Source organism: Spinacia oleracea, chromosome 4 (genome assembly GCF_020520425.1).
Source record: "Spinacia oleracea cultivar Varoflay chromosome 4, BTI_SOV_V1, whole genome shotgun sequence".
Taxonomy (NCBI): Eukaryota; Viridiplantae; Streptophyta; class Magnoliopsida; order Caryophyllales; family Amaranthaceae; genus Spinacia; species Spinacia oleracea.
In genome coordinates, this window is record NC_079490.1 from 97,566,041 (window position 1) to 97,574,298 (window position 8,258).

Sequence of the window (8,258 nt, forward strand, 5' to 3'; positions counted from 1 at the left end):
TCCGCCAATTCAAGAGGGAGAGAAGAAGAGGATGACCGACGACAAGGGGCGGCGGCAGCAGGAACAAATGGTCGTGAAGGTTGGTGGCGCGACGGCGGTTCAGGTGGCAGGGGCGCTGCACGTGGGAAATGGAGCAAGGATTGCAGCATTAGTGGTAGAATATTATTTTATATCTTTGCCTAGTGGATTTATTTTGGAATTAATTTTTTTACTATGTTCCTAGTATCACCAGAAACATAATTTCCGTTTCAAGTTTGGATTCTAAAGGATTTAGTTTTCAAATTAATGGTAATAGTTGTTCTTTTTCCTTGAATGACATGTTTTATGTGTAATAGCCCGCCCTTAACGAGCTGCTTTCTTATCACACCTAGTCTTAAGTTAAGAAAATTTAACTCAAATATCTTGCTTAATTACAACCCAAACCATAACTTGAATCCATAATTTATAAATTAAACTCTTAAGAGGAATAATACAACACATTAATAAACTCGAGACCGAAGAAATCACACTTAGATAATTTATAACCCTGCCTTGACATACTAGGGAACTTGGAGAGCTCTAGGCACCTTCAACATGGACTTAGACTCGATTCCTGTTACCTGCAAAACATCTTAACTCTGCCCCCACCAGGACAGGTTCAATAGAACAAAATCAGGGAAAACGAGTACACATTATCCAACCTAAAATACATTTGTTAGGTGGCTCAAATAGTTTTAGTTTTTGTTTCATGTTGATTTTTGAAAACACTTTATTTATTCAAATCACATTACTTTGAAACATTGTTTGATAAAAGCTACATAATTTCCTTGAATTTCATTTCACAATTTTACAAAGTCATTATCATTCAAATAATAGTTTAGAATACGAAATGTCCACATATCATAATCTCCTCACATAACTTCCAAATTCACTATTCATGAAAAGTTAGTCCCATGACTTATGACTCATCTAATTATTTTCATATTCTTTATCATTTCCAATCATACTTCATCTGACACTTACTCAAAACGACAACCATTATATTTCTCCACCCTTTTTCAGACATGAAATGTGCCACAAGGTAAAACTCATAATATATACATTCTTAACTAAATGCAACGCTCATTGCTACCCCATTGCCAAGTTTTGCTTCGTAATATTCTTACAAACATAATTCAAATGCATATTACATATTCACGAGAATCCACTATTCAATGCGAAAGCCATCGCAACAATATTTCAAGTTCATAAAAGTTCCTGTATGATATTCTCATAAAAACAATTCAAAAAAAAAGTATTCTTGATGTTTCATATCTAATACAAATTCATTGGTGAAAGAGAACATGGATAGGGCCGGTTACCGTAACCTCGATCCCTATCTTAGCGGGGTCGTCACCCTCTTTCGCAAATATGCTTGCAAGACTTAACCAGGACATGTCGTTATATACAGAGCGTCATGCCCTAACATACAGAGCACCATGCTCTAATTATACCGAGCGCCATGCTCTCATCATACCGAGCACCATGCTCTAATTATAACATATATATGTTCATCATTGATGTATGTGAGTGCCGTACTCAACGCATACACAGCTTCTTTCCCCTTAACTCTGGTAACATAGTTATGATAGTTTATTAAATATTTATTCGGTAATTTACTTTAATGTTATTCTAAGACACATTTCAGTTCGCCTTGCCATGAATATTGTTTTCACCAATGTCCTAAGTCTTGAATCATTAGTTAGACACAAACACATGCCTTGAGGTTTCTCCACACATCATAATTCAACACAGTTCGTTAACCTGATTAATCATCATCCTCAAGACTTTGCGGGTAACTTGCTTAACAGTACTCCAACCTTAGTGATCTAGTTGAGACATAGACACTCTTCCTAATTATTCCCAGATTAGCTTCTTAGAAGCAATTCACTTGCCATTGGTGGCAATATCAATTAGACGCATGTTATGACTTCGTTATATTCTCCTTAACTTGAACCACCCTTGTCATCGATTATACTCATAGACCATTGACTAGTAATTGATCGCAATGAGTGACATTCATTTAAGATCCTAAAGTTATTAATGGCTTATACTTTCCTCAAATCCGAATTCATTGTTTTATAACTTAATGTGCCTGAAATGTATTTTATAAAACATTTGAACAGTTCTTATATTAAAACAATCTTTATTGAATAAGTAAATAACGATTGGTTTCTTTTTTTTAGAATTTCTAGTTTCAAAGACACCTTAGTTTAGTCGCAATTCCAAATCATTTAACATTCTTAGAAATGAATAATTATTCCTTAAATCAAAATCCTTTGTGAAACTTATTGAAAGAGTTATTTTTTTTATTTATAAATCAAAAACATGTTCACACAAAAAAATATAATTCAATTATCGTTATTTAATATATAAATGCTCTTTAAAGATCTTTTATCAACATTCAAAGCTATTCTCAATTAGCAATTAACGATTTTTGGAATACTTTTGACTTTTAGGAAACTCAAATTAGATGTGATTTTATTAAATAAATTTTTAAGAACGCTTTCTAAAAGAAATAAGAAATATGTTAAAACATGCTTTTCAATTTCATATTCAAACAACATTTTTAATTCCATCATTATTAATTTGTGGTTAGAAGACAACGACCCATGATATGATTTAATGCAACCTCATGACCATGTGAGTTGGACCTCCATCTACATTAACCATTTAGTATCCTTAATTATAATTTTCTTATTTTCAAAGCTCTACTTAGATCTTTTAATTCATTTACATACTCCGTGATCAACCTTATCACTAATTTATTCTAAAATTCAAATTCAACCTCAAGAACTCTTGATTTATTCAATTCATCTAGTTGCACAACCTCTCAACTCAAACAATCTCTCACCTGAATTCCCAATCGACAATTATTCATTCGAAAGAATAAAATTTCTTAAAACATCACAATCCAATTTGCAAAGCATTATTCAATTCAGAAAACACGATTCAATTTGAAATACGTAATTTATTTTGCAAAACATGATTCAATTTTCAAATCACAATTCAGAATTCATACATATACATAATAATTAAGCACAAAATATAATTTCAACATTGAAGATGGTTGGACAATGTGTACCATGAATTACCGACGCATACAAACTCCAAGAGCTACACATTCAATCATCCATCTCTACTTATATTTCACAAATTCATTCGCCTTATTCATCTTCCCTAACAATTCACCTCAGCGAACAAAGACACGAATTAATGATTCATTCACTTAAATCAGATCAACTAAGTCATTTCCTCTTAGAGATCCCCCTAATCAATCTTTCCGGATTTCATTCTAACCTACCCGCCGTCTTAATTGAATTCCCTTTTTAAAAACTGGAACCATTTCCGAATACTTAGTTTAGAATTCATATAGCACACATTCTACCTTAAGAAAATGGATTAGATTCTTGACAGGGGTTATAATTGAAATCAAAATCGGGATTTTATTTGTTTTATAAACTCAATTAGAAAACTCAAATCATATTCCATTTATAACTCTTAATTTTATAAAAATAACATTAATTCGAATTAATCAAATATATTACCAAAATCAATCTAATTAAATACTCAAAATCATTTCTATATAATCAAAATAATTAATCAATGACAAATTAATTTCCAATAACTATTTCAATCTAATTTAAGCTAAACTAAAATAAACCAAAATGAATTGAAATATACCCTTAAATTTAAATGGAGGAGTGAGGTGGAATGGAAGAGATCAACCTCAGGGAATTAACAACTCCATCAACATCAACGACAACGGCCGCAGCTCTGGCAGCCGTCGTGGAGCTTCGACGATCAAGGAGGAGAGACACGGTAGGGGAGAGCGGAGGAGTGAGGTAGAGTGTAGATGATACCTTTAGCAAGAGAAACAACACCAGCCAACAACTCCAGCCACCACAGCAGCGGCCGCCGGAATAGGGAGGGCGGCGCACCCAAACAACAAGAAGAGAGAGAAAATATGTGATTTAGGGTTTATGTTCTTAAATCAATTTAATCAATCAATTAAGGAAGGAGTTAAAATCAATTACCATTCGACGATGGAGTGAGAGACGGTGGGTCGGAGGCCACCACCGGCGGCGGCGGCGAAAGAGAAGATGGAGGGAGAATAAGAGAGGGGCAAGATCTCTTTTATCCACAACAACAACAACGCCCAACAACGACAACAACAATAGTATAAGCGGCGGGAGAGAGGAGACGAAGGAGTGGCGGTCGGATGCTCAACGGTGCTTGTGAACAGAGAGGAGGAAGCCGAGCATGATGAGGATAGCAAGAGAGTCAGTGAGAGAGAGTGAGGAGGGAGATGAGTGAGTTTTTGTTTTCTGAGTTTTGATCTCCCAGCCTAAGGAGTAAATGAAAGTAAGAAGTTTCTAGAGAAATGACAACAAGTGGGAGGAGAAGAAAGAGAAAATATGAAATTAATTAGCAATAATCATATTTATAATACAATTAGAGTTTGAGCTAAAATATAAACAAAACTTGAATATAAGTAATCTTAATTATTCAAATAACATCCTTATTGTATAGTTTAGAAATTATTTATTTTTTAAAAAAAATAATAAATTAAAACGAATAATACACACACACACACACACACACACACATATATATATATATATATATATATATATATATATATATATATATATATATATATATATATATATATATATATATATATATATATATATATATATATAGATATATATAATTTTCTGAATTGAATTTGTTATGATTTAAAATAGAAAATTTAATTATCATTGAGATTAAACAATTTATTTACACTACTACAGAAATATCATTTAACAACGTTAATTTAACAGCGCTGTTTGCCCTTTTACTGTTAAAGATGTGCAATATAGCATATTACAGCGCTTATAATAAAGGCGCTGTAAAAAATGGTCATATTATAGCGCTGTAAAAAATGGTCATATTATAGCGCTTAGCCGGTGTGCGCTGTCGTATTACCTATGTATAACAGCGCTTTAACAACCAACGCTATCAAATAATATACGACCACACCTAAAAACACACACTCTCAAAATTGAAAACAACCGCCTTGTTCCTCCCCCGCTTCTTCCTCCCCCACTTCTTCCTCTTCAAAACCCTCATATTGTACGACTCTCAAATCTCAATCGATCACAACCGGGGCGGCGAAATGCACGGCGGCGATTTCCTTCACCTGGCAGGATTTTCCTTCACCTGACGGCGCTTTCCTTCACCTGACGGCGCTTCCCTTCTCACGGCGAGATTGAATATTCAAATTTGATGGTATACTCCATAAATTTGGCTGATTTATGTTAGGGTTGTTCTTAATTTTGCGTTTTAAGTGTGCAATAATAGTTAATTAATTTTCTTAAATTGGTTTTGTGGGGAAGGGGGTTTGAATTCAATTACGATTGCTTTAATTATGGGTTTTGGTCCTCGAATTGTATATGCAGGTTCTGAGTATTATATGATTTCATAATTGGGTTCTTAATTATCCAGGTTTAGGTATCTCTCTTAGGTTTGGTGTTGGGATTATCATCACATAGCCAGATTCATCCAAAACTAGGAATAAATACTACGGTATATATGAAGTTTCGGCATTAGTGGATTTAGGCAACCTAGCTACTCAAATCAATTGATTATGTTCCTGAGTACGTTCAATTATTGTACAAGAACAATATACATGGAATACTCTTGCATTAGCATTCCAAACTCTTGGTGTGGTGTATGGTGACTTGGGCACGAGACCTTTATATATGTCTTCACGGATGTGTTTAGCAAGGTGCCTATAACATCGGAATTGCTATCCTAGGGGCACTCTCTGTAGTACTCTATACCATAGCTCTTGTACCTTAGCAAAATATGTATTTGTAGTGCTTAAAGCTAATGATAATGCGGAAAGTACATTTTTTTCTCATCTTTCTTTTAGCTTTATCTGCTTTATCATTAGCTATTTGCCTCTGAAAATAATAAGCAACTTATGGCTGCAGGGGGGATATTTCACTATATTCGCTTATAAGCAGGTATGCCAATGTGAATATGCTTCTAAATCGACAACAAGCCGACCAAAAGATTTCTAGCTATAGGCTTAAACTACCCACTCCTGAACTTGAAAGGGATTTAAACATTAAAGAGGTTTTGGAAAGGAAAGCCTCTATGAAAACCCTTCTTCTATTTTTGGTTCTTACAGGAACTTCTTTGATTATAGTCGATGGTATTCTAACTCCAGCTATTTCAGGTATGCTATTTTTTAAAAAACGAACACATAAACATCAAAGTTGAGTATGTGTGCCTATATTTGGACACACATTAACATTAGAATTGAGTATGTCATGTTAGAGTTTTGACTCTTCTGTAGGAGTCCGAGTAAACTTCCTAGCCTTTTCACCATCAGCTCCTTTAAGAACCTGCATACAACTTCACGAATTTAAGTGTTATGGATTAAGTTAATTTGCTGTTTAGATTGCTATTAATTGTTTCCTGACGTTTCTCAATGATTTTTACCTTGTGCAGTTATGTCAGCTGTGAGTGGTTTGCAGGGTGAGATTAAGGGATTCAGTACTAGTAAGTATATCTACCCTTTGCGTAGATACAAAGTAAATGGGCCCGTCTTCTCTCTATGCACCATCAACTAAATTCATGATTAGATAGTAACTCTACAAGTCAACAATGTGCAATTACAGAAGTCTATAAGCCTCTACACTAGCTATTCCATCACATAGAATGTTAAAATGCGAATATTGTTAGTTCTTTTTAATGGGTGGCCGTAATTATTAACTTACATGTGAATGCATTTAGTAAGGAATGGCAATTTTTATGAATTGGCAGATGCTGTAGTCATTGTTTCAATGGTCATTGTAGTTGGGTTGTTTAGCATACAAAGGTTTGGAACAAGCAAAGTTGGGTTTTCATTTGCTCATGCCCTGTCATTATGGTTCTTTTCTTTGGCATCAATTGGATTCTACAACCTCATCAGACATGCTATTACAGTTTTGAGAGCCCTTAATCCAGCTTACATCTACCTTTTCTTTAGGAAGAATGGTGTTCAAGCATGGCCAGTTCTTGGCGGCTGTGTTTTTTGCATCACATGAATTTTGAACTCTATCTCAAGTTGTGGGTGCTTTTAGAGTTTTAGCCTTTTATGTTCTAAAATTTCAGGACATTAGAACTTAAATTAGCATTGAACTTCATTCTTACATGACTTCCCTAATTGAGGCAATCAGTTGTTGTTCGTTGTAGCATATATAGTTCCTTGCTTTTGAGCATTACTACATAATCAATAGTTTATTACGACACATTTCCATTTGCTTGGACTACTGCATTTAGTCCCTGATTTCATAGAGAATTTCTTGCAAGCATGTGTTGCTGAAAGTCCAAATTTATGTTTCTTAACTGGAATCTGGAATCTAGAATCTGGAATCTGATTTACTTTCATTGATGAGTTGTTCTTGTACTTAAACTACCAATGTAATTTGCGGGGTATGTGATTACAGGAGCCGAAGCCATGTTTGTTGATCTAGGCCATTCTCTGTGCGATCCATTCAGGTAGGTCCATCCGAGTTCTCAGTAGCATAGAGTACTTCAATGTTCTATCAATTAACCTGTTAATGTTTTAAATTACAATGACCATGCAGATTGCATTTACTTCTGTTGTATTCCCCCCCCCCTTTCTGTTAGCATACATGGGCCAAGCATCATTCTCGATAAGATTTCCATCCTCATCTGAGCGAGTATTCTTTGATAGTGTGCCAGGTAACCCTTGACAGAAAGTTACTACTTGATCATCTTGAATCATACAAGATTTTTGTGACATTTCTATAAATCATTATGGCAAATAGATGGATTTTTCTGGCCAGTCTTTTTGATTGCTACACTAGCTGCCTTTGCTTTACATGAGCACAATTGGAATGACATTTTGTTTGGTTGGACTCGGCCTAAGCTATGCCTTACTAAGGCATGAACCAATTGGTATTAAACTAGCTATATTGTTTGTTTGTGCAATCTCCCTTTTACTAGGGAGTAATTTAGAAGAGAAAACCTGCTAAGAAATGAGTTGTTCGTTATCCTGCCACTGAAAGTCTTATCATCCATGTTGTGCAAATGCCTGATGCGTTTTTCAGTGTACCAGATAGCTTCAACTGGTGCTACTGTGAGCTTGAATTCTGTTGTTGGCTTGTTGTTGCTATGATAAAGAAATAAGGTCAGTTGGGCTTGCCTCCTGCTGTTTTATTGCTGCTATAATGTTG

The 8,258-nt window shown here is 34.7% G+C and overlaps 1 long non-coding RNA gene across 1 annotated transcript; it reads right to left on the reverse strand.

Annotated features, from left to right (window-relative positions):
* Positions 1–373: 373 nt before the first annotated feature.
* Positions 374–4,411, reverse strand: LOC110788516 (uncharacterized). The gene is made up of 2 exons (XR_008918896.1): positions 3,703–4,411; positions 374–617 (listed from the first exon to the last, which is right to left on the reverse strand). It is a non-coding gene; the product is annotated as an uncharacterized lncRNA (long non-coding RNA).
* Positions 4,412–8,258: the final 3,847 nt, after the last annotated feature.